Genomic DNA, 25,900 nt, shown 5'->3' on the forward strand with positions numbered 1-25,900 from the left:
CCACTCATCTGCCTTGTTCCCAGAAACATGACATATATAAGATCATTCTTTATAAAACTGTTTTTGTAGTTATCATCTGCATACATTTGAGACATGTTTCGACCATGCTTTTGTCGTTTATAATCACTCTGCCTAGTCTTTCCTTGATACGATAATCCATTTATCAGCTATAATTTTAACTAACAAGTGAAGTGCATACCCCTAATGACCCAAAGTGTCAGTTAATTTTTTCAGGATAATGCACAAAAGGAAAGGAGAAAAACAGCACATATATATCGGCATTTTTAGCCCTTCGGACACCCTCAGGAAGAAAGAAATTTCCCATCTTTTCATAGTGTAGACAGACTCTGAAAAAGAACAAACACACAGCATTGTTTTAGTAACACAATTGAGAAAAAAAACACAGTCCATTTGAAATACTGGGCAAAACAACTTAAAGACCAATGACTTCGGTTTCAGCTACCGAGTTTAAGAGAAAATTAGTTCCTAAAGTGGTCGTATATATGGAGTTCCACAAATTAAACACTAAATGTATTTTTTAAATAAGTCCGTGATCCATGCTACTGAAGATCCCGTCTCCGCAGTATTTTTAGCATAACACTCTAGGTTTATTCAAGAATCCCAGTTACTCCGGAACCAATCGCCAGCCGCCAATAGGTCTACCATCAATATTCCCTTTCAACACCTCCCTGCTTTCGTTGGCATGTATGAAGATGACGTTTTAAACCGGGTGTGTTACTCCTGTAGGACGCTTCCTGTCTTGTCTTTATTTCGGGGCCAAAGCACCGTCCCTTTCCACCTTAGCTACCTTCCAACATCGATTTCTTTGGGACCTTTTGCAAATCATTCCTGTATGAAAAACCAATGAGGGTACGACACCCTGGGAAAGGGTAAGGATGGTTGAAAAATGAATGATAAGAAGATAAAAATAAATTTGGGAGAGCCCAACTCCGTAGGTGGAAGCTTCTCCGACCAAAGGCGGCAGAATCGCCACCCGGGGTCTCCGCACCCCCCAAAAATCACAACCGCCCCGACTATCCTATTAGCGGGTCTCAGTGATGCTCTGAGCCCAGGAGTAAACTGACTCCCTCAATCCCTTAGTTATAAAATGGAGCAAGAGGAGTAGAGGGCCTCCGCAGCCCCTGCAAGACCGTGAGGTCAAGGCCCACTCGGTCTCACATGCCGCCACCAGACGGACGCGTCCTACTCAGTCCCCAGATGCTGCCTCCATCCCCCGGTGCCCAGGTTTGGAACCCAGGCTCTCCGACTGGCTTGTGCTCCTCCTCACCGTCCCCTCTGCACCACCACTCGGCTCCCGCGTTCCCTAAAACCTCAGACGGCTCCGCAGAAACGTCCTAGCACTCCTAACATGGCGGCCAAGTCCCCTTCTCTCCCTTTGCCCGCTCTGGGCGGGTCCGACCTTGGCGCATTTTGGGCATTGTAGTTCCGGCAATAGCCTCTGTGTCCCCGCCAGGCCTTGAGGAGACTACAATTCCCAGAATGCATCGCACCTGAGCATGGCTATTGGGGCCTTTTGGACAGAGGGATGATGTCATTGCAAAAACCCCACTGCATTCATTGTGCTAAGGTCTATCCACCCCCCTGCTGCTGCTAGGCTTGCGATTGCCGCTCGCTCCAGCTGAGCTAAGAGTAGCAGCAGCACCAGGGCAGGGACTGACTCCAGCCCTTGGACTTAGGACATCGCAACACCTTCCCTTGCGTGCGTGACTCATTCGCACATCCTTTCTGTTTATGCCTGGGGTGGGGAGAAAAATCCCAAACCAGGTGAGTTGAAGTGATTTATTCAAATGGTTCTTACCAAGTTATTCCTCCCGCTTAGTTCTCAAGCCTTTCTTTTGGGAAGATGGGGGCGGGAGGACTGGGGAGGTGCTCGCAAACGCTACTAAGCGAAAAGCTCTGTGCAATTTGGGTCACTGCAAAGAACAACTCCAGCAACCTTCCCCCGCCGGAGGACCTATGCCTGCCAGTTCCCTAGTCGCAACTCCCCTCAACCTTTTTGGAGGCTGGGAGAGGGGGCTGGGCTGGGGAGGACGTTGGGAAGTGCTCTTGGAAAATCAGAGGAAGGCAGAGGTTGGGGGACTGCAGTCCTGTCACACACGGCCCTAGTGCTGAGATTTGAGTGGGAAGGGGTGATGCGTGGGGAGAAATGGAGACAGTGATTTAATGTGGTCGCACTACTTTGGAACATTTCATGTCACTTGGGCGAGCACACACTATTCATTTTTAAGATGAGCGTGCTTCTGAGTAGGTTAAGTTTTGTGGGGCTTTATTTTATGTATGTGTGTGTGTCTACGTCGTTTGTCTCGCCTTTTCTGCTGATTTGAGGTGACAGTGTCCTTTAATGGTGCACTCCGTGCCTGTCAGAAATATTTCACGTGTCTCGTGAAGGTTCTCTTGGGCTTCTAGATGCAGCATTTTTGTTAGTGTTTTTCTTCTCCCAACTGCAGGATTTCAGGATTGTTTGGAAGTGGAGCCGACAGATTTGTGCTTGTGTGAGTGTTTTAAATTACATTGCAATAGGCTCCTTGCCACTGACAATGGTACCATAATGAGCTGCCGTTTCCTGAGGCACAGTCACCAGTAACGGTTTGGAGAAGAGATCATTAGGGACACTCCGGTTCATTTTAAAGCATTAGGGAAAGGAAAAGTTAGAAGCGCCATTAACCTTCATTTGCCATTACTGAAAGGTACGCATGGAAGAGTGATCCTGGAGGTTGAAACCGAGGAGGATAGTAGAGGTTTTTTTTGCTTTTTGGTTTTGGTTTTTAAACAAACTGACACGTTTAACAAGACAGAGAGCATTTTGACCCGTATGATATTGGCTCTCTTCTTGTAAGAGTTAGTAGGATGATTAGTACAATAAATATGTTATTTTGAAATAAACAGCTGGCTGACTCCAGAACAGATGGGGCCAGTCTTAGCTGAGAGATCTACAACCTTGGAAATGAATGGACCTGGGGTCAACCACACCCCCTCTTGGAATGTCAAAAGGAGAAATGCCAGAGTGTTTTATGCTTAACTTCAAAACGCTAAACCTTTCATAGCCAAGGCAGGCATTGGGGGAAAGTCATTACTGGTTGTCTTCTGTTGCTGAACCAATTTTGTTCATTTTTAATTCAGACCCTTAGGTCTCCAAAGTTGCAGCTGGGCGATGCTTCGTTAAATGCTGCTTGTTACTGAATGCAAAGGACAGTCCATTATATGGGCTTTGTGGTAGAGTGATTTATTGGGATGCAATGAGCAGCTTTGGGATTTGGGAAAAGATGGACTGCCTGGCTTTGCTTCTCTCTCTGTTTTTCTGTTGCTTACTGTCTGCTTTGCTGAGCATCCCTCCCGCTGTACCTTCCTTTCCCCACCCCTCTGTGTCTCTTGAAGTTCTTCCAGTTTCTTTCCCTGCCTCTCCATTTGCCATTCTCATTTTTCCTCTGTGTTTCAAAATCTCCCTCTTATCGCCAGTAGATGACATCTCTTTCTCTAAGTCACTTTCACTTTTCTCTGAATACCCTCTCATCCATTCTCTTCTTCACCCAGAAACTCCAGGGTGGATGAGAATGTGCTAATAGTTATTCTACAGAGTCCTCATTGAAGAGGCTTTGCCTTTTCTTTTTCTTGCAGTTGGTGCTTGGCAGGATGAACAGCAACGAACCTGACCCCTTGGCCTGGTTTGTGGCTTCTGTGACAGACATAGTTTGGCCTCAGCAGCACGTGGACAGTGAACTGTTGCGGTTGAGCCCATGCCACTTTTCCTTTCCTTGGTACCTGTATTAAGAGCTGCCAATGCATTAGCGAGGTTTTTAAATGCTCTACGCAAAATGTTCTCATAATTCCCAAAGAATAAGTAGACTTCGAATGGCTTCTGCCTCATTTAATACTTTTTTTTTCCTTTTCCTGCTTTAGTATGTGGTGGGAAGGCTGTCTTTTCCCCTCCCTTCCCTGTTGATTGCTGAGGAGCAGGTCCAGGTGGCCAAACTAGCCATTTGGGTTTTCTTTTTTCTTAAGGTGCTTGGAGCAGCAACAGCTTTTCCTCCTGTTATTTCTTCTCCTTTGTGGATGAAAGAAGTTTGTTATTTTATAAACTTCCTATTAAGGAAAAGGATGTGGTAGTGGTTATGTTTGTGTAAGACAGTGCTTCTCTAGGCATGAAAAGTCTAACTGCTGCCCATCTGGAGGCAACTAGTGTGACAGGCAGATTCAGAAGCTGTCATCTTGGACCTCTCACTCCTCATCTTTTCATCCCTCTTCTAAGCTGTGCCCTCTCCTACCCAGGGTTTTTAGTGTTTTAGGGAGGAGAAATGAGCAGAATGGAAGGTTAGTTTTGGCCCTATCACTGCTATCTCTGTGACCTTGAAAAACTATGCATTTCTTTCTCCCTTATTTTATTTTATTTAAACATTTATTTATTTATTTATTTTTGGCTGCATTGGGTCTTCATTGCTGCATGCGGGCTTTCTCTAGTTGCGGTGAGCGGGGGCTACTCTTTGTGGCGGTGCACGTGTTCTCATTGCAGTGGCTTCTCTTGTTGTGGAGCACGGGCTCTAGGCGCACGTACTTCAGTAGTTGTGGCACGCAGGCTCTAGAGTGCAGGCTCAATAGTTGTGGCGCATGGGCTTAGTTGCTCTGCGGTATGTGGGATCTTCCCGGACTAGGGCTTGAACCTGTGTCCCCTGCATTGGCAGGCGGATTCTCAACCACTGCTCCACCAGGGAAGTCCTCTCCCTTAGTTTAAATCCTTTGCAAAGGGATAAGAATCCTTTCCCCTTGGTTTACTTGGCCTGATGTTATGGCCTCAGGCTGTCCTTCTGTCAGCAGATATGGTGAGCAGCTACTATAGTCTAAGGACTGGATACCTCAGTGAAAAGAGACGCTTCCACTGCCATCATGGAGCTTATGTTCTAAATAGGGGAGATAATCATTGGAGAAGTAATTGCAGGTGTGATGAATGCTCCTGCCAAAGGGGGATGTACTACAAGGTGGTATAGAAGTGCCTAATGTGGTGTGCTTCCCTTGTTTGGGAGAATCAGGGAAGGCTTCCTGTAGGAAGTGACATTTCAAGAGACTTGAAGAGTGAGTGTAAGTAATTTAGGACTGCAATGGGAGGTGCTGAGAATGGGAACAAAGGGCAACTGCATGTTCAAAATACAAAGGAAAGCGATAAATATGAGGATTTAAAAGGTTAGTATATGGAGGCAGAGCAAGGGAGAGAGACCGGAATGAAGACAAATGAGGCTGGAGAGGTGGACAGAGTCTAGAGAGTGGGCAGTTTTCTGAGCCACAGGTGAATTTGGTCTTTATCTTAAGTGAACGGCTTTAATTAGCTAGATGAATTACATATGCAGGTAGAATGATGTTAAAACCATCACGGTGGCTGTTAAGTGGGAAAGAGACTGGAGAGAATTAGCCAAAGTGAACGTGAGATGAGGTAGCACGTCATTTTTGTAGTCTACATGTGGCATGGTGGTGGCTTGGATCTAGGGTGGTGGCAGGGGCTAGGAGAGAAGGGAAGAGATTGGAGAGACACTAAGTTTGAAGATTATAAGTGATAAGACTGTAGACTGATTGGATGTGGGTGGGTATAGGGAAAAGAGGGAGTCGAGATGACTTGAGTTTTTCCTTGAGCCACTGGAGATGCTGCTTACAAGAGAAAGGTAACATTCGCTGGGGACCAGATTTTTGTTTGTTTTTTCAGGGAGGAGGAACTTTTGGTCATATTGAGTTTGAGCTTCCAGGAAGACATCTAAGATCTCTCACTCACCCTGTCTGTGTGTAGGATGCAGCATGGTGGAATGGAAGAGAGCTCTGGTGAGGCTTTCTAAGACTGAGTACTACTTATTTATTAGCTGTATGATTTTGGACACGTCATATTTTTTTGGTGAGCTTTAGTTTCCTCATCATAAGATATATTTATTCCACTAATTTATACTGATCACCAGGTATACGTGCACTGTGCTAGGAATACAGCATTGAATAAGATAGTATTTGCTTTGGAAAAATTGCTCAGGTGAGGGAGCGGAACATAAACATATAATCACACACAGAGAGGTTTGTAGGCAGTGCTAGGAAAGCACAGCCCCAAGGAGGACGGACTTTCATGCTTCCTTGGCGGGGGAGGAGCAGTGTTCACAAAGTTGATGGTGACCTTTGACCTGAGACATGGAGGCCAGAAAAAACTCACCAGGCTGGGTTCTCAGGCACCTAATAGAGTGCCTTGCACAAACTGGGGACTCTGTGAATGTTTGTAGATTGAATAAACTAATCTAAGTCATAAGGGCCCATTCAAAAGCAGGAAATATCAACATATCGGAAGATGGCAACGAGTAATGCAAATATAAAATATAAAATGGGGGCTTCCCTGGTGGCGCAGTGGCTGAGAGTCCGCCTGCCGATGCAGGGGACACGGGTTCGTGCCCCGGTCCGGGAAGATCCCACACGCCGCGGAGCGGCTGGGCCCGTGAGCCATGGCCGCTGAGTCTGCGCTTCCGGAGCCTGTGCTCCGCAACGGGAGAGGCCACAACAGTGAGAGGCCCGCGTACCGCAAAAAAAAATTAAAAATAAATAAATAAATAAATAAACAAAACGTAAAATGGTTTTAACAAATGCATTAAAATGAGGACACCCAAGCTTCTGAAATGTTTTTTGGATGACTTAAAGGGAAATTTCAGAAATATTTCAGATCTGGTTTCTTTTTGGGCTGAACTTCATTTATTCCAGTTAGTTTCTCAAAAATAATTTTGATTGTATAGAATTCCCTAGATCAATGGGGACTTTTGAATTTTATAGATAAGTAAAAATACAAAAAATAAGATAAAATTGGGTGAGTTGTTGCCAAGGGTTATTTTTCTGTAGTAAAGATATTTTAAAAATATGTCCTCCTTCGCTTTATCTCATGAAATAAAGGACATTTTATATCAAAAGTTGTAGAAAGAACTTAATTTTAAAATTAAAAATATATTTAGCTTTGTGAAAAATTCTCTATTTTTTTTCATTTTGTTGCAGAATAGTAAAAAACAAGACAAACAAATACCAGAATGTTAAAATAATTTATGGAACCATTGCCCTATTTTCTTGGCTATGGTGGAAAGGTGGCCCATCTCCAAATATTTCCAAGTTTGGAATAATTTTGTATTGACCACAGATAATTTATTTTCAGTTTATTCTTCACAGGAATTCAACCCTTGAAAGCTAGGTAGGACTCCTCAAGATTAGTTTAAGGTAGGGCTTTTTTTTTGCTGTACACGGGCCTCTCACTGTTGTGGCCTCTCCCGTTGTGGAGCACAGGCTCCGGACATGCAGGCTCAGTGGCCATGGCTCACGGGCCCAGCCGCTCCGCGGCATGTGGGATCTTCCCGCACTGGGGCCCGAACCTGCGTCCCCTGCATCGACAGGCGGACTCTCAACCACTGCGCCACCAGGGGAGCCCTAAGGTAGGGCTTCTTAACTTGTCGCTGGAAGATCCTCAGGGAGACCATGAACCCCAGAGATCATTTGTTTGTGTGTGTGTGTGTGTGTGAGTTCACATGTGCATGTGTGCACTTTCCTATCACTACATGTGTGTCCTTGGGCAAGTGACTTAACCTCTTTGAACCTCTTTCTTTGCATGATTGTCCTGAGGTTTAAATGAGATAATACATTTTGAAATGTCTGGCACTGTGCCTGGAATAGCTGGTGCTCATTGAAGCTGTTTTTGACATTATTTATTACTTTACATATTTTATTTATTGGCTGATGCTTTCTTCGTACCCACAGTGACACAATGAAGAAAAAGATAACTCAGTGTAACTAGACAACTTGATGCAATGGGAAGTACACAACATCACCAAGGTAGAATTTTTGCCAGAAATGTTTAACCTAAATCTAATCATGAGGAAATAGTCAGGCAAGTCCAGATTGTGGGACATACTGCAAAACAGCTGGCCTGCGATCTTCGAAAATGTCAATGTCATGAAAGAGAAACAAAACAAAAGAAAACAAAATGAATGGGGGACTAATCTAGATTAAAAGAGACTAAAGTGCTGTGACAACCAAATGCCACATGCAACCCTTGATCGGATCCTGGACTTAAAAAAAAAAGCTATAAAGGACATTGTGGGGACAGTTGGGGAAATTTGAATGGGAGCTGCATAGGAGATGACAGTGTAACAATATTAGTTTTCTTGGATGTGATAATGATTCTGTCTGCTTAGCCTGCCGCATTGTGGATATTGGTGTCCAGGTCAGTTGCCCATTCCTGAATGTCATGTTTAGGAATGTCACAGCAAAGCTAGAAGACATCAAGGCCTGCTTCAGAAGATAGTGATTTTCTTGATAACTGCACATATTTAATTAGCCTATGGGCTGGAATACCATTTGTTGGCAGATATTGTAGGTGACCTTTTCTGTCCTTTCTAACCATGATTCTGTCATTCCCTAAGAGTGCAAACTTCTACAGCCAGCACTCTTTATTTCTAGAGGTAGTAATATAGGTAGAGCGCTAGCGGTTTCCAAAGTGAAGAGCAAAGATAAGCGGGGCTATAACTCAGGAGTAGAGCATTTGACTGCAAAGAGGAAAGGCCACGAAAGAGCACATAAATATATATCTTAAATTAGTTTTTTGATTCTAGACATAACATAAGATTAAGCAAAATTCATTACAGAAATATACAACGAACTACTGTACAAAGGGAAAATTCCCTTAATTCCACCCCCCATAGTCAACTGTTGCGATTTTGATGTGTATGGCGGTCATTTTGTCCCACACATATGCTAATGATATTATTATAATACGTATTCTGCTTGCTCTTTTACTTAATATATTTCAGGCATTTGCCCCGTGTATTTGCATGTTCCTCTAACTTGCCCTTTTCAGTGGCTGTTGGACACTGCTGCAGTGAGCATTTGAGCATGCATCCTTTTGTAATGAACTTGTGGGAATATTTCTGTAGGATTCATTTCTGGGGTAGAAATGCTGGGTCAAAGGGCACGGACAGTTTCCCTTTAATTGCCCCCTGATTTAAATTCTTATCGCAGGGACTTCCTTGGTGGTCCAGTGGGTAGGACTCCGAGATCCCAATGCAGGGGGCCCAGGTTCGATCCCTAGTCGGGGAACTAGATCCCTCATGCCTTAACGAAGACTGGTGCAGCCAAAATAAATAAAATAAGTATTAAAAAAAATTCTTATCGCAGTCTTTGACACTGCCATTTGTCAAGTCCATTAGCCACTTGGGCTACCCTCTCTTACTAAGGGAAGGAATTTGTGATGGGTGGACAGAAAGTGGGGGAAAATGGAATTAAGAGTTCCTGCTGGTTTTTGTGATGGCTGTAGTAAAGGTTGATATGTAAATAACATGGAAACCTCTGGAAGAGAGAAATAAAGTATATTTCCCAGTCTGCAACACAGCAGGGTGTTTAAAAAGTGATCTGAGGGCCTCCCTGGTGGCGCAGTGGTTGAGAGTCCGCCTGCCGATGCAGGGGATACGGGTTCGTGCCCCGGTCTGGGAGGATCCCATATGCCGCGGAGCGGCTGGGCCCGTGAGCCATGGCCGCTGGGCCTGCGCATCCGGAGCCTGTGCTCCGCAACGGGGGAGGCCACAACAGTGAGAGGCCCGCATACCGCAAAAAAAAAAAAAAAAAAAAAAAAAAAAAAGTGATCTGAAATAGTAAAGCAGCCAAGAATTTTCCCCCAGAAAATTCTGCAGAAAAATTTTATTTTTGAGTTAAGGTTAACTTCACTAAAATGCGGACACCATCAACCTTGAAGTGAAAATAACCTCTTCTGCTCACTTCCTCTCCATCTCCGTCACATAACCACACAAGAAAGGGGAATTTAAGCTCCACTGTTTTAATATCTGAAGCACGTGGTAAAAAGGCCTGATTTTTCATCTTTCTGAATATCCACAGAAGCAATCCCAAGGCAGATTTTTGGCATTTTTTTTTTGTAGAAAAGGTCTGAGTTTAGGAGTGGCCATCAGTGACTCACTGTCCCAACAGAGACCCTGGGATCGCTGAGCTGTGAATTATTTCCATTCTTTTAGCCAGTTATTTTCGTTCTTCTGTGGCTGGGTTGAGCAAACACAAATTTGAGTTGTGTGCTAGGTGGGTAATTTGTCTTTTCAAGCCTCAGTTTATTCATCTCCAAAATGGGGATTATTGTGAGGCTCAGATGAGATAATGTGTGTAATAGGGCTTTGGCAAATTTATGTGCACATAAATATGTGTTTTTGTTAAGGTGTTGCTGTCTCTGGCTGGGCCAGCTCATATTAATCTTTCCTCTAATTCCAGTGGCATCTGTTACCCAAAAGACTTTCTTTAGGCATTCTGTCTCATAATGTCTTATTATTATGTCTTCATCCAATATTTGTGAGCATAAGCTAAATGCAAATTCTTCTGCTGGGTGTTCTGATAGGGAAACAAAGGTGGAACCACCCAGGAGCTTTCCTTCTCTGCTTTTATTCTAGGAGACTAATATCATTTTTTTGAGACTAATATCTTTTAATGAGAGTCTTCAATAATATATACTTTACAAAGGTGTATTATGTACGCTGTCTTATTCTGTCAACCTGGGCGGTAGATTTTAGCTCCACTTTTCCATGTAAATGAGGAAACAAATTCTTAGTGACGTTAAGTAACTGGTTCTGTTTTGTTTTTTAAAGTTACCTAACTTAAAAAAAATTTGCAGTTGTAGGCCCCAGGTAGATTTTCTGGAACCGAAACCTTACTTCATCTCCAGCTGCTTCCTGTTTTTGCCTTGCCATCTGATCAGAAGTGTAAGCATTCTGAAGGCAGGACTGGCTGGCTGGTGGTGTTTACTTTGATTTGGTTTATTTTACCCATGGGCACAGGGGAGGAGCTTTTTGTAGTTGTATTGAGTTAGTTGAAGCCATGATGGGAACAATCATAGCACCTACTAGGTGTCAGGTGGTTTACATGTTTGGTTTGATTTTTTTTCCCCAACTTATTTTGAAAATTTTCAAACATATAGAAAAATTGCAAAAGTATTACAGTGAACACTCTTACACCCTTCATCTAGATTTGTTTGCTTTACCATTCTGCGCATGTGCACACACACACACGCACACATACACACACACACGCACGCACATACTCACACACACACTTTTTTTTTTTTTCTAACCCATTTGAAAGTGAGTTGCAGACACCACAACACTTTACCTCTAAGCATAGGAGCATGTATGTCTAAAGAACAAGGACATTCTCCCCTGTAACCACAATATCATTATATTGAAACAGTAATATTTTTCAGATTTCCCCAGTTGTTCCAATGTCGTTTATAACCTTTTGGGGGGAGGGGGACCCAGGATCTAATAAGGATTACTTACACAATGTAGTCGTGTCTCTTTAGTTTCTTTTAATGTAGCAAAGTTTCCCTGCCTTTTTTGTCTTTCATAATATTGACATTTTGATCTAAGCTGCTTTGTAGACTGTAGATTGGATTTGTCTGATTGTTTTCTCATTCTTAGACTCAGATTAAACATTCGTGGTAAGAATTCCCTGGAGGCGATGCTGCATCCCTCCCCTTGCATCACATTAGGTGACACATTCTGTCAGTTTGTCATGTCACTGGCGACATGAGGTTTGTATTTTGGATGAGGTGACATTGCCTGATATCTGCACTATAAAGGAACACTTTTCTCTTTGTAATTAATAAAATTGTCTGTGGGGTGATACTTTGAGATTGTTTGGATATCCTGTTCCTCAAAAACTTTCATTCAGTGGTTTAAACATCTATTGATAATCCTGGCCTAGGTTAATTAACATCTATTAAAGGATGATTTTCTAATTCGCTCTTCCGTTCTGTATTTGCTTCCTGACATTTTTCTTTTTTCTTTTGTTTTTTCACACACACACACACACACACACACACTGTATTTTATTTTTACAAGAGATAAATAAACTGACACCAAGCATTGTAAATGGATGACCAAAACAAAAGCAACAATGATTGCAATTGCCAAACACGAAACACACTCATACTATGTCATAATATTGACATTCAGTCCAGTAATCCTCCACTGTAACAGCTCCTATACTTTGCAGTGAAAATTGGTTTGTATATTTTTTGCCTCTGAGTCCTTGTGGGATTTTTTTTTTTATTCAAACAGAAAGTCACAAAAATTATAATCATCCTCATCAGTTCACTCAGTCCCATGTAATTAATTTTTTTTCATCTTGATCTTTTGTTAGAACTTTTATGAATTCATCAGTTTTCCATTAGAGTTCTGAAAATGCTTATTCATTCAGTTCAGCAGTATAGTCAGTTACCAGAAACCTGTACTTGTCAGAGTCTGACATTTTTCTTTTTTTTTTAATAAAATAAATAAATTTTATTTATTTTATTAAAAAATTTAGGCAGTAAATTTTTTCTGTATTTGTTTCCTGGCATTTTTCTGATAGATTAGCTTTCAGCTCCCCTCCTCTTTTTTTTTTTTTTTTTGCGGTACACGGGCCTCTCACTGTTGTGGCCTCTCCCGTTGCGGAGCACAGGCTCCAGATGCGCAGGCTCAGCGGCCATGGCTCACGGGCCTAGCCACTGCGCGGCATGTGGGATCTTCCCGGACCGGGGGACGAACCTGTGTCCCCTGCATCGGCAGGCGGACTCTCAACCACTGCGCCACCAGGGAAGCCCCCCTTCTCTTTTATTTTTGTATTTTTATTTTATTTTTTAGTATCACTTGGATTCCTGGATTCTTTCCCCCCCAATGTGTTATAATCCATTACCAACCTTCTGCCTCCCCTCCCCCAATATTTACGCTTTTTGATACAAAAATTGTCCCAAGTTTGGCCGGTGGGAGCCAGTCTTATCTTATTGAGCCTTAAAAGCAAACTGATAAAGTAGGTGGAATTTTGCCCACTTTATGAAGTGAGGAAATTAAGGCTTGGAAAATACAAGTAACTTTCCTAGAGGCATGTAGCTAGTAGCTAGTTAGCAGAGGAGGTTAGATGCAGACCCGGTTCCAACTAACTCTGAAGTGGTTCCTGCTATTGGTGCTGTCTCCTGACAGTCCAGGAGCAGAATGTTACCTGATAAAACCAAGTTAAAAAGAAGGCACACCCTGGTGGTGCAGTGGTTGAGAATCTGCCTGCTAATGCAGGGCACACGGGTTCGAGCCCTGGTCCGGGAAGATCACCTGGAAGAATCCCACATGCCACAGAGCAACTAGGCCCGTGAGCCACAACTACTGAGCCTGCGCGTCTGGAGCCTGTGCTCCGCAACAAGAGAGGCCGTGATAGTGAGAGGCGCGCTCACTGCGATGAAGAGTGGCCCCTGCTTGCCACAACTAGAGAAAGCCCTCGCACAGAAACAAAGACCCAACACAACCAAAAATAAATAAATAAATAAATTAAAAAAAAAAGAAAGCACAAACATTGTATCATTGTTGCTAATAGCAAATGATTGGAAACAACCTTAAGTGTGCATCAGTGGGAAACTGGTTAATTAAATGGGTATGTTCACAAAAGGGAAAGCTATTAAACTACAAACAAAAATGAGGGTTTCTCTAAGTATTGATATGCAAAGATCTCCAAGCATATTTTAAGTGAAAGAAGGATGATCCAAAAAGAAGAAGAAAAGAAGAACGCTGGTGTAGAAGAGTGCATACTTTGTGAAAGAAGTGGGGATAAGAAAATACATTTGAGGGCTTCCCTGGTGGCTCACTGGTTGAGAGTCCGCCTGCCGATGCAGGGGACACGGGTTTGTGCCCCGGTCCGGGAAGATCCCACATGCCGCGGAGCGGCTAGGCCCCTGAGCCATGGCCGCTGAGCCTGCGTGTCTGGAGCCTGTGCTCCGCAACGGGAGGGGCCACAGTAATGAGAGGCCCGCATACCGCAAAAAAAAAAACATTTGAATTTGGAAGGATATAAGATAACAGAATGGTTACAGGTACAGGGCAGTAGGAGTGAATGGGGTGTGTGTGTACATAGTGAGCTTTCTTAAGATTTACTATTTTATATAACACTGCCTTTAAAATTTTTTTAAAAAATTATTTATTTTATTTATTTTTGGCTGCATTGGGTCTTTGTTGCTGCACGCGGGCTTTCTCTAGTTGTGGTGAGCTGGGGCTACTCTTCATTGCGATGTGTGGGCTTCTCATTGCAGAGGCTTCTCTTGTTGCAGAGCATGGGCTCTAAGCGCACGGGATTTAGTGGTTGTGGCTCGCAGGCTCTAGAATGCAGGCTCAGTAGTTGTGGTGCACGGGCTTAGTTGCTTTGCTGCATGTGGGATCTTCCCAGACCGGGGCTGGAACCCCTGTCCCCTGCATTGACAGGCGGATTCTTAACCACTGCGCCACCAGGGAAGCCCTATAATGCTGACTTTTAAAATAGCTTTATTGAGATGTAATTCATACATCACACAATTCACCCATTTAAACTGTACATACAATTCAGTAGTTTTTTAGTATATTCACAGAGTTGTGCAGTCATCACCAAAATCAATACTTAGAGCATAGTGTTGTTGTGAAGATTAAACAGGGCCCTGTGTTTCAAGTCTCACCCTGGTGCCCTTCACCTAATGGACCTCGACGTCATTTGGGTATCCTGGGTGGGTAGGGCAGCAGTAGCCCTTAGCTGTTGTTTGGGAGCCAAATTAAAATTGACACGTAGCATATGGGGAAAGTATTGTTCTGAATTCAAAATTGGAAGGTATGGTCTGACAAAGAATTTTTACCCTTATTTATAAGTTAATTGCAAGGTCTTACAAAATATATGTATATCATCACATTTAGTCATCCATTTAACAGATCATCTCAGCACAGAGTTAAATTTACATGAAGTCATGATTGTCCTAGGAAAGTTAGGAGTTATGGTCCCTTGGGGTCACATTTGGGCCAATATTAGCATTCGGGCAACTTTGTCTTACCTTCTCTTTTTCTTCCCTTCCCTCTCCTCCACCACACAACTGAGTTTCTGATTTTGTCTCAGAGAGCCATTTAAATTAGCCATGGCAAATGTTAATTGTTTTGGCAGACAAAAAGAAACTCGACTAAGCTTTTCCTTCTAAGATTTAAGAACTCTACTTTCTAAGAGCTAACTTTGGAAGGAATGTTTCTGGTCTGGAAAATTTGGATAGCAACCTCAAAAGAAATTCATGTCCAAGAAGATCTGGGAGTGGCGTGGGGACACTCAATTTCCTTTGAGACAGATCGAAATAAATACTTCTGTCTGAAATAGTAATAAAGATCTATTTATTTCTTTCATCGTTTTGTTAAAATGTTCAAAACATGAATGATCAAATTCAAAATAGATTTAGCCCAGGCACCAAAAAAAAACCCTCAAGTCATCCTGATTAAAAAAACGTTTATGAGGGACTTCCCTGGTGGCACAGTGGTTAAGAATCCGCCTGCCAATGCAGGGGGCACGGGTTCGAGCCCTGGTCTGGGAAGACCCCACATGCTACAGAGCAACTAAGCCCGCGAGCCACAACTACTGAGCCCGCATGCCACAGCTACTGAAGCCCACGTACCTAGAGCTCGTGCTCCGCAACAAGAGAAGCCACTGCAATGAGAAGCCCACGCACCGCAATGAAGAGTAGCCCCCGCTCTCCGCAACTAAAGAAAACCCACGCGCAGCAACGAAGACCCAACACAGCCAAAAATAAATAAATACATAAATTTATTTTTTAAAAAAGAAAATTACAAACAAACAAACAAACACAAAAAACGTTTATGAGATCTTAGGCTGCTTTGCTGAGTGAGATGATTCTTAGTACAACATTTAAGTCTGTCCCTTTGATGTGACAAAGTTTCCAGCTCCCAGAACCGCAACTGTGTAGCTCAAGATTCCATGTTTAGTGATACCAATCTGGATTCATTGTAACTGCTGTATAGTGTCTTTCTGTTTTGACTATGACCTGTCATAAATTGTTTGGTTTCAGAATTCTGTACGTTCTTTGCTTTTAGAGTCATCTTGGCCAGGAAGCTAAATGGCATGTTTGTATGTGTAATAAGTTACTTTTATTATATAACTTTATAATAATAATATTGGCAAACATTTTTTGAGTTTATGGTGTGCCAAGTGCTGTGCTAACTGCTTTACATAAGTTATAGTATTTAATTGTGGCAAAAACCACATAAAGAAACTGAAGCTCTGAGAGCTTAAGCAACATGTCTAAGATCACATGACTAAGAAGAAGCAGATCCAAGACCAGAAATCAAGACTGTCTTACTGCAAAGACTGTGCTTTTCTGCTGTGTAATACTGCCACTTTGCAAATTTGTGTGTGGAAGATCATTACTTTTTTCATCTTTGGAGCAGATTACTGTCTTATTTATTTGATAGGTATTTATTGAGTGCTCATCATGTGTCAGATATCTTGAGAACTATAGAGACCCACCCTTTGTCATTGAAAAATTCACACTTAAGTAGAGGAGATAAAACAGATATACCTCTATACACCCATGTTCATAGTAGCATTATTCACAATAGCCAAAAAGTGGAAGCAACCCAAGTGTCCATCAACAGATATATGGATAAGCAAATGTAGAATGTACATGCAATGGAATATTGAATAATCATTCAATGTATTCAGCCTTGAATGTAGTTCAAAGCTGAATAGCCTTGAAAAGGAAGGAAATTATGACACATGCTACAACATGGATGAACCTTGAGGACATTACGCTATGTGATATAAACCAGACACAAGTGGACAAATATTGTATGATTCTACTTATATGAAGTACCTAGAGTAATTAAACTCCTAGAGACAGAAAGTAGAATGGTGTTTGCCAGGGTATGGGAGGAGGAAGCAATAGGGGAGTCGTTGTTTAATGGGTATAGAGTTTTGGTTTTGCAAAATGAAAAAGTTCTGGAGATAGGCTGCACAACAATGTGAATATACTTAACAGTACTGAACTGTACACTTAAAAATGGTTAAGATGGTAAATTTTACATTATATGTATTTTGCCACAATTTAAAAAACCAAACAGATACACCCCTCTACTCTAGGGTGGAAAGTAATTAGTGAGACAGGAAGGACTGAAGACATCATAGGAATGAGAGAGGGCTTTCTAGACAGGGCATATATAGCTGGGTAATGGAAGATGGGTAACAATTGTGTGGCAATGAGGAAGGTAGCAAGGGCAACCCAGGTGAAAGGAACAGTGAGCAACATTACAGAGGCTACTTGGCTTTAAAATCCAATTCCAGCAAGAAACAAACTCCAAGTACATGGCTCTATAATTATGGGTGTCCCAGCCACCTTCCACGTGGGCAGAGATTTAAGTATAAAGTCTAAGCCAGGATCATGAAGTCGTGGTATGCTATACAGGGACTCATTCATGATTCATTCAGTAAACATTTGTTTAGCACATAGTGCTGATGCTATGCAAGGCACTTTATGTATGTTGGCAGATTTAATACCCCCAACAACCCTGGAGTTGTTAATAGCCCCAATTAGCAGATGCAGCCACTGTGACTCAGAGAGATGTAGCAATTTATCCAAAATCACATGACTGATAGGTAGCAGAAGACGTCTCCGGGGAGCCCATGCTGTGTCTACCAAGCTACACTGCCTCCCCTTGGGGGTGAGTGTGAAGTGATGTCTGCCTTTGAACTCACAGTCAAAATGGCATGTGACTGCCACCACCTGTCATCTTCTTACTGCCTTTGAGGCTACCTTGGCTGAGTCATCTTACAGCTCTGAGCCTCAGCTTCCTTATCTGTGAAATGAAGCCCTTGTATTCGACTAGATTATTTCTAAGGTTTCTTGCAGATCTAAAAACACTTTTTGTTTATTCATCCATCTATCCATCCATCGATCCAATGTTAATTCAGTATCTGTTACGCACCAGGTACTGTGTCGGTAGTTTCTGGTAATCGAGATTTGGTAGAACACTGTTCTTGCCTGAAAGGAGATTGTAGACTAGTGAAGGAGGCATAAAATAGATGACTATTGTGTAGTACAGTCAAAGCACTGGTAGTGGTATATACAGAAGACCTAGAGGAGGGGCATGGCCCTGTCTTGGATAGGTGGATGTCAAGAGGAAATGGTCCCAAAGACCAGGAAGGTAATGAAGAAGAAGACCACAAGATCCTCATCCTTCCTGTTGTCCCTGTGTTCACAGGCACACTACATACTGATCAAATTCAGTAAAGCTTTGGTGAGCTCAAAACTCTTTTATTTTAAGCCTTGTGGAAAGTTTAGTCGAATTTGCCAGTTGTTAAGTGCAGCTATGTGCTAAATATCCATAAGGTTTGGATTCTCTTTCAGACTGGAGAAAGGTTATAAGGTTGCAGTTGTTTGTTTGTTTGTCTAAGGGAATTTAGTAAGCATGAAGTAGACTAATAAGAGGCCCAAGGGCCTGGAGTTATTTGAGATGTTCACAGCTAAAGTCGCAGATGCTTATATTTCAAAGAGGCAAAGTGAAATGGCCAAGATATTGGATAATATACATGATCCTGTCAAGACTACTAAGGACTGGTGAATTACTAAGAATTAGAATGACCAAGTATTAGAATTCTAACACTAAGGAATTGAAGTGAGGATTGAGGGGGAAAAGAACTAATATTTATTGAGCAGCTTTTATATATCAGACACTGTGCTATGCCCTTTACATTAATAATTTTGTTTTATCCTCCCCACAGTCCTGTAAGGTCAGTGTTGTATCCTTTACAGATATTGAAGCTGAGGCTCAAAGAGGTTGTGACTTGCTTAAAGTCCCAGCTACCAAGAGACTGAGCAGTGGCTCAAGCCCAAGTTGTTCAAATCAAGGCCTTTGCTCCTTCCACTATCCCATGTCTCTTCAGGATCCTGGATTTTTCTATTTCTGGGAGAACTGTACCAGGGTACAGGACCTCCCTCTCATCCTTGGAGCCTGGGAAATAGTGATATTCAGGAGAGGCCCACTCCTCAGTTTTCCCAACACCCCAAAGGGCAGCTCCCCCAATTTCCCATGTCTTCTTTCTGAGGTGGTGGATCACCAGCTGCCAGGGATGAATGGCTTTTACTAAAGCACTTTTTTTTTTTTTCCTTTTTCGTCTTTCCCAGGTAATATGTATGTGTTTGATCTTGGCAATTTGTCTCTCAGAAGCGGCTCATGAAAATCGTCTGAGAGAATGCTTTTTGAGGCCAGCTAAGTTTATGCATTTGATCCCCTCTCCCTCCAAAGCAAAGAGTAACTTCAGTTCATTTGCTCCAGATTCTATCTTTGGGGTCCTGAGAGAGCTTGCTGCCTGATTCTCAGAGGCTTCCAACCATGAGTTTCTGCCAGGATTACATGAGGGGCTCAGCACTCCTAACCCCCTGCTTCAGGCTCCTTTCTCCTCTGTCAAGGCCTCCCTGTGGGTACAAGCTGCGGTGTCTTGTCAGGGAGTGTTTTCCCAGCTAGGTTTGCAGGCAGACCAAGCATTTATCCCAGGCCCTTTAATGCTCCGCCACACCCCCCCGGGAAAGTTCCCACATATGACTGCATGAAACATAGAAAACTACCCTCCAAATGGGTTGATGAATTATGGTAGTGGGGAAAAGTCTTCTCCAGCTTTCTCGGCCCTGGCATTCCATAGTCTGGGTGACAATGAAATGGACAGAGGATATGGGGTCAGGAAATTGGAGCTCAAGTTTTGGCTCAAACCACAAATCCTGGGGCTGTGAGCACTTGACCTGTCTGAGCCTGTGTTTTTAGCTGTAAATGGAGAACTGACGACAATCCCAGCTTCCTACTGTCATTGTGAGAGTCAGATTACTCAATGTATAGTGTAGAAGTGCTCTGTAACGAGCCCCTAGAAAGTATTATAGATGTCGGTGCTTGTTATAAAAGAAACTTGGGCTCATTGAGAGACATTTCTGGAAACTGAGCAGGATGCATGCTCTGTCATTTCTGGCTCCCAGTTCAGGCAAAACTTTTCATTGCTCACGTAGGCATTCATGGCGTTACTCTTCTGTTTATTTTTATAATCTTTTAATTATAGTCTTATAAATGCTCCCTTAAGCTTTGGTGGTTCCTGAATATTTATTTTTGAAAATTCTGGTCAGGCTTGTATACTCATACCCAGGGCTTTGTGCCCCAGAGTAATTATCTGACTTTCTGGAGTTACATGTGGATCCATTTCCCAATAAATCCTGGGACAGCAGGGCTGACTATGTATGGTAAGTGATGTTTATCTTGCTAGGATTCTAGATGGGTGAGAACTCATGAGGGTATACCCTAAGGCAGGGTTATTACAACTTCATACATGTTTCTGTTAATAAAATGAGAATGGAGAGAGTATCTTACTGTAAGTGGCTTATGAGTTCAGAGCTAGAAGCCCTTAGAAACTGAAAAGAATCTTTTGTGATTTGTCATCAGTTTGTTGGAATTATTACTCTGTTCTGAGAAATATTCTAGGTGTTCCCTTGACACTTAGGGATTGTTGCTTACTTTTATCTTCTTGCCACTTCAAATGACGGCAGTTCATTTTTCTTGGCTGTGTTCTTCAGAATTCTTCGAGTTGTAAATGAAAGACACCCAACTCAAACTAGCTTGGGCAAAGAGGGAATTTATGGGAAGAATCCTGGCATGTTTTATGTAACCATAGGAACGTTGGGTGCAGCTGGAACCAGGAAATATTACAGTAGGCAATTGCCTTAACAATCCCCCCAAATTTCAGTGCTTAACACAAATGAAGTTTATTTCTCATTCATACAACAGTTCAACATAGTTTTTTTCTGGTTAGGCTACCTTCTATGTTTAGGGACCCAGGCTCCTGCCATCTTGTGGCTCCCATCTCTTTTAGGTATCTCAGAGTTCTCTCCTTTTAACCTGAAGATGGAGAAGAAGATTGAAGGATCTCACGTGTGAGGTTTTCATGGGCCAGGTCTAGAAGTGGCTTATATTAGTTCTGTCCTCATTCCATCAGTTATTACTCAGTACATGACCGCACCTAATGGTAAAGGAGGCTGAGAAATATGGCCTAAGAAGAAAAAGAAATGGGTTTGGTGAGCATGTAGCTAGTTTGAGCCACACAGGCACTCAAATGATATCAAAACTCTGTCTCTTGCCTTTGCTTCTCTCCTACATGACAGGGAGCATGGCCAGGGATTGCTCCTGAACGCTAAATCTCACTGTTGCTAACATCAGAGACAAACTGACCTACACTCTCATTGGCTTCAAGTAAAAAAACCTCAGGGCTTCCCTGGTGGCGCAGTGGTTGAGAGTCCGCTTGCCGATGCAGGGGACACAGGTTCGTGCCCCGGTCCGGGAAGATCCCACATGCTGCGCAGCGGCTAGGCCCATGAGCCATGGCCGCTGAGCCTGCACATCCGGAGCCTGTGCTCCGCAGCGGCTAGGCCCATGAGCCATGGCCGCTGAGCCTGCACATCCGGAGCCTGTGCTCCGCAGCGGGAGAGGCCACAACAGTGAGAGGCCCGCGTACCGCAAAAAAAAACCAAAAACCAAAACTCAGAGTAATAATGATTGGCTCGCTTTGGATCATGTGACCACCCCTGGACCAATCAGTGGTAGGCGGAAGGACAGGGTTATTTAGCATAGACTGGCCATTGGCCTGCTTTTAGAGAAGGGGCAGTCATTCTGAAGGGCATAGCCACTCCACTTGCCAGCCACTAAGAAGTCCCAAGCTCTCTTTTTGTTTCTACTCTTGTGGAAAATTCAGTGCAACTTTACACTCACCTTTCCAACCCTTCTTACTGCAGCCACATCAAATGATTGTATTTCACTGAATCTATGACTATTATTTTTGAACGTGTAAGACTATTCTATGTACCACTGAGAAAGAAACAGAAGGTTCCAAATAAACTATGACACAATGCCAAGATGCCATCCACTGTAAAATATATCCTAATTTCTAAGCTGTCAAAATGTAAGAAAACATGTTTTTAGAATTGACGAAAGATGATATTTATTACTCCACAACCAAGCTCTATACTTTCATGCCCTAGTACCACTGGTCTTTTATTTCTTCGGTACATCCATTCATTCAAAAAATATGTATAGGCCAGGTAACAACGAATAAGACAGATTCAGTTTCTGCTCTCTTAGTACCTACTGCATCTCCTGCTTTTCATCCTGGTGTTATGAAGTACCTGCTGGGTGCTAGACAGTCTATTGGACACTGAGGACTCAAGAAAGAATATGGGGGACTTCTCTGGTGGTCCAGTGGTTAAGAATCCACCTTCCAGTGCAGGGGACACGGGTTCGATCCCTGGTTGGGGAACTAAGAGCCCACATGCTCTAAGCCCGCACACTCTAGATCCCATGCGCCACAATTAGAGAGAAGCCTGTGCACCGCAACGAAAGGTACCTCGTGCACCGCAACGAAAGGTACCCCTTGCCGCAACTAAGACCTGATGCAGCCAAATAAATAAATAAATATTAAAAAACAAAGAATATGATGGGGTCCTTGTCCTCAAGGGACTTACAGCCTGGAGTAGTGGAAGCAGTGGGGTGTGGGGAGATGATCATACAAACAAACAAGTAAATAAAGGGTCACAGTTCCTGTTATTAACATCCTTACAGGGTCCAGTGGGCCCACAAAGTAGAGGAAATGGTCATTTCTGCTTTGAGGAGTGAGAATGGTTGTACCATGTTTACTAAGATGATTGTGCACTGTTAAAAGAATAAGCAGTAGTGTATTTTGAGTATTAATATGCAGTTTTCTCATATATACTTGATGATAATATCTGAGTAGTCCAATGTGTCTTCCAACACCTATTTGAATCACCTCAAGCTTCCTATGAAACTTTACATTCAAAAGGCACGTGTGGGTCTCTTTTCTTTGTTCAAATGATAATGAATAGTCTGTGAAACCTTTTATAGAGACAGAGTGAGTAGATATCAGATTTATCTTATGGTGGAGGCAGTCAGTCTGCGTTTCTGTACATTAATTACCTAGACTCCTTCCAGGGATTTTTTAAAAACCACGTGATGATTTTTTTTTTTTTGGCCCTAGTGGTTCTGAATCACATGCTCCAGCTGGGAGAAGAGGCAGGAACAGGTGCTCAGGGCTGTGCTGGGTCCCGCAGCAGGGGTTACAGTGATGGAATTTGGAGAAAATGTGGGTGAGGCTATTTGGCCCTGGGATCATTGCGGGGGCGGAGGGTCTTAGAGCTCCGATAATATAATCCAAGTGTTGGATTCTTTTTTAAAAAAATTAATTTATTTTATTTATTTATTTTGTCTGTGTTGGGTCTTCATTGCTGTGCACAGGCTTTCTCTAGTTGTGGTGAGCGGGGGCTACTCTTTGATGCGGTGCACGGGCTTCTCATTTTGGTGTCTTCTCCTGTTGCAGAGCACGGGCTCTAGGTGAGCGGTCTTCAGTAGTTGTGGCGCACGGGCTCAGTAGTTGTGGCTCGCGGGCTCTAGAGCGCAGGTTCAGTAGTTGTGGCACATGGGCTTAGTTGCTCTGCAGCATGTGGGATCTTCCTGGACCAGGGATCAAACCATGTTCCCTGCATTGGCAGGTGGATGCTTAACCACTGCGCTACCAGGGAAGTCCCCAAGTGTTGGCTTCTTATCTTTAAAGCAAAATGCCAACTGGGATTAAACCCTTTTTATTGGTTGAAAAACCCATGAAAACAAGACTGAGAAGGAATGGAATTTTTTTTAATTTTTTTTTTTTTTTTTTGAAGCTCATGCAGAGGTCAGCAGAGGGTCAGTGTCTGTCTGTCTGTTCTGGCTATTGGAAAAAGCTTACCTAATGAGTCAGGAAGAGAATCCAAATAAACTATTCTTCTCTCCTCAGGTTTCTGAAAAGCCTGGAATTAAGGGTTGAGATATACAGGTTGTTGTTGTTTTAACCTTCCGGGCCAGTATATTTGGAGCATGGTGCCTGGGGGTGGGGATGGGAGTGAGATGTATGAATCCACCTCTGTGGGCGCCTTCAGACTCCTCTGGTCATCTGGGAGAAGAGAGAGCTCTAAGTAGCTTCTTTAGCAGAGACTGTAGAGGGCAGAATCTCCAGATCAACTTGGTTTTCCTAAGGGACAGTCTGACAAGGGAGGTTGGGGTTGTGTGTGTTGCATGTGGACTGGAGATGCTCAACTGAGGGATTGTAGACAAGCACCCCCAGGTCCATTCAGGACTCCTTGGTAGCATCCAGAAAGAGGAAGAGTGAAGGTAAGGAAGAAAAAAAAAAAAAAGAAAAACCAGAAACCCCCTCTTTGAAACCAGCAAAAGATATATGCCCAGGAGTGATTTATGGGTGTACAGAGAAGGAACATTAAAAGAATAACTGCTAGCTGTTTATTTTGGAAAAGTATGTGTAGTGAGAGTGGAGGTAGGCCTTATTGTCTCTGTTACCTTGCTCCAACTTCCATTAGTGATAATAGGATCATATATTCTAGACTCTCCTTGGCTGGCTGCCCTGACATAAATGTTTGAATTCTTGTTTTGGTATTGTGTATTCTTTTTCTTTTTTAAAATGTATTAATTTATTATTTATTTATTTTTGGCTATGCCGGGTCTTAGTTGCAGCATGCGGAATCTTTGTTGCGGCATGCAGACTTCTTCGTTGTGGCATGCAAACTCTTAGTTGTGGCATGCGGGATCTAGTTCCCTGACCAGGGATCGAACCCCGGCCCCCTGCAGAGTCTTACACACTTAACAAGAGAGGAAAAGAGAAGAGAGGAAAAGAGAAACAGAATGTTGGGAGCTAAATTATCCTATATGCCTTATTTTGGATGGGATTTATTCTCTTGGGCCCATGGCTATTAAGATTATCTGTTTAGATGATCTGTGTTTCTGATAGCTACTTCTAGACAGTTTTACAATTTGCCCAAGGCGTCTGTTCAGGGGATGGCTAAGTGTATTTTTTATTTGGTGGAACAAGGTGAATCTTAATCCTGGTTATCTGAGCTCTGGGCCATTTTTGGTGCCGCTGTCATCCAAAGGGCCAGTAGAACTGCTGCATGGTCCCCGTGTTGTATCATTTGATACACATTGACCCAGTGTACCCTCGTGGTGGGGGATTTAGTTCTTAGGGTTACTGCTGTAGAATCCATTTATTCAATTAGACAAATAACAATTGAGCTCCTGCTGTGCGTACTGATTCAGACTTGGGAATGCTCTGTGTGCAGAGCCAGAATGGGATTGATTAAGCAGAATTAGAATGCTAACACTTCTGGGTTTAAAGGGACCTTAGAGCTCATCTAATCCAGGGTCAGCAAGCTTTAAAGGGCCAGAAAGTAAATATGTTTTGTTTAGAGAACCGCATTGGCTTAGGGGGGTCTCTGATGCATATTAGTCTTTATTTGCTTCATAACCCTTTCTTTTCTTTTCTTTTTTCTTTTTTTTTTTTTTTGCGATACGCGGGCCTCTCACTGTTGTGGCCTCTCCCGTTTCGGAGCACAGGCTCAGGATGCACAGGCTCAGTGGCCATGGCTCACGGGCCCAGCCTCTCCGCGGCATGTGGGATCTTCCTGGACCGGGACACGAACCCGCGTCCCCTGCATCGGCAGGCGGACTCTCAATCACTGCGCCACCAGGGAAGCCCTTGTCACAATTTTTTTCTGATTATATCAGGGAGAAAACCTCACTTAGGGATTGCTTGCTACTTTTAAACTGCAGTACCCCTGGTTTACTGCAGTTTCTATCTGTTCTGTCTCCCCCTTCAACAACAGTAGTCTCTATCTGTTTAAAGGGATGGGAGGCGGAGGATGGCAAAAAAAAGGATGAGAAGGATCTGTTCACTACATAGTGGTGTGCTGGGTTACCAGATAAATATTTAATGTCACCATGTTCTGGAGATAGGTGGATAATTTTTCTTTCTAACTTTTTATTTTGGAAAATTTCAAATGAACAGATAAGTGCAAAGAACATTCAAAAACTCTTAGATTTACTAATTGTTAACATTTTGCCACATTTGCTTTCTCTCTATATGCAGATTTATGTTTTTGGGGGGCAGACATCATCATACTTGGTCTCTAAATATTGTCAGTATTTATCACCTAAGTATAAGG

The 25,900-nt window shown here is 42.9% G+C and overlaps 1 protein-coding gene across 4 annotated transcripts in view; it reads left to right on the forward strand.

Moving 5' to 3' along the window:
• Positions 1 to 1,602: 1,602 nt before the first annotated feature.
• Positions 1,603 to 25,900, forward strand: part of RAB30 (RAB30, member RAS oncogene family) — an 84,074-nt gene continuing 59,776 nt past the window's right edge. For all 4 annotated transcript variants that reach the window (XM_082626938.1, XM_082626939.1, XM_082626941.1 and 1 more), the window contains exon 1: positions 1,603 to 1,785. The gene's annotated coding sequence lies outside the window, so the exon portion shown is untranslated. The remainder of the gene's footprint in view (positions 1,786 to 25,900) is intronic.

Source organism: Mesoplodon mirus, assembly GCF_964341445.2.
Source record: "Mesoplodon mirus genome assembly, chromosome: 7".
Lineage (NCBI taxonomy): Eukaryota > Metazoa > Chordata > Mammalia > Artiodactyla > Ziphiidae > Mesoplodon > Mesoplodon mirus.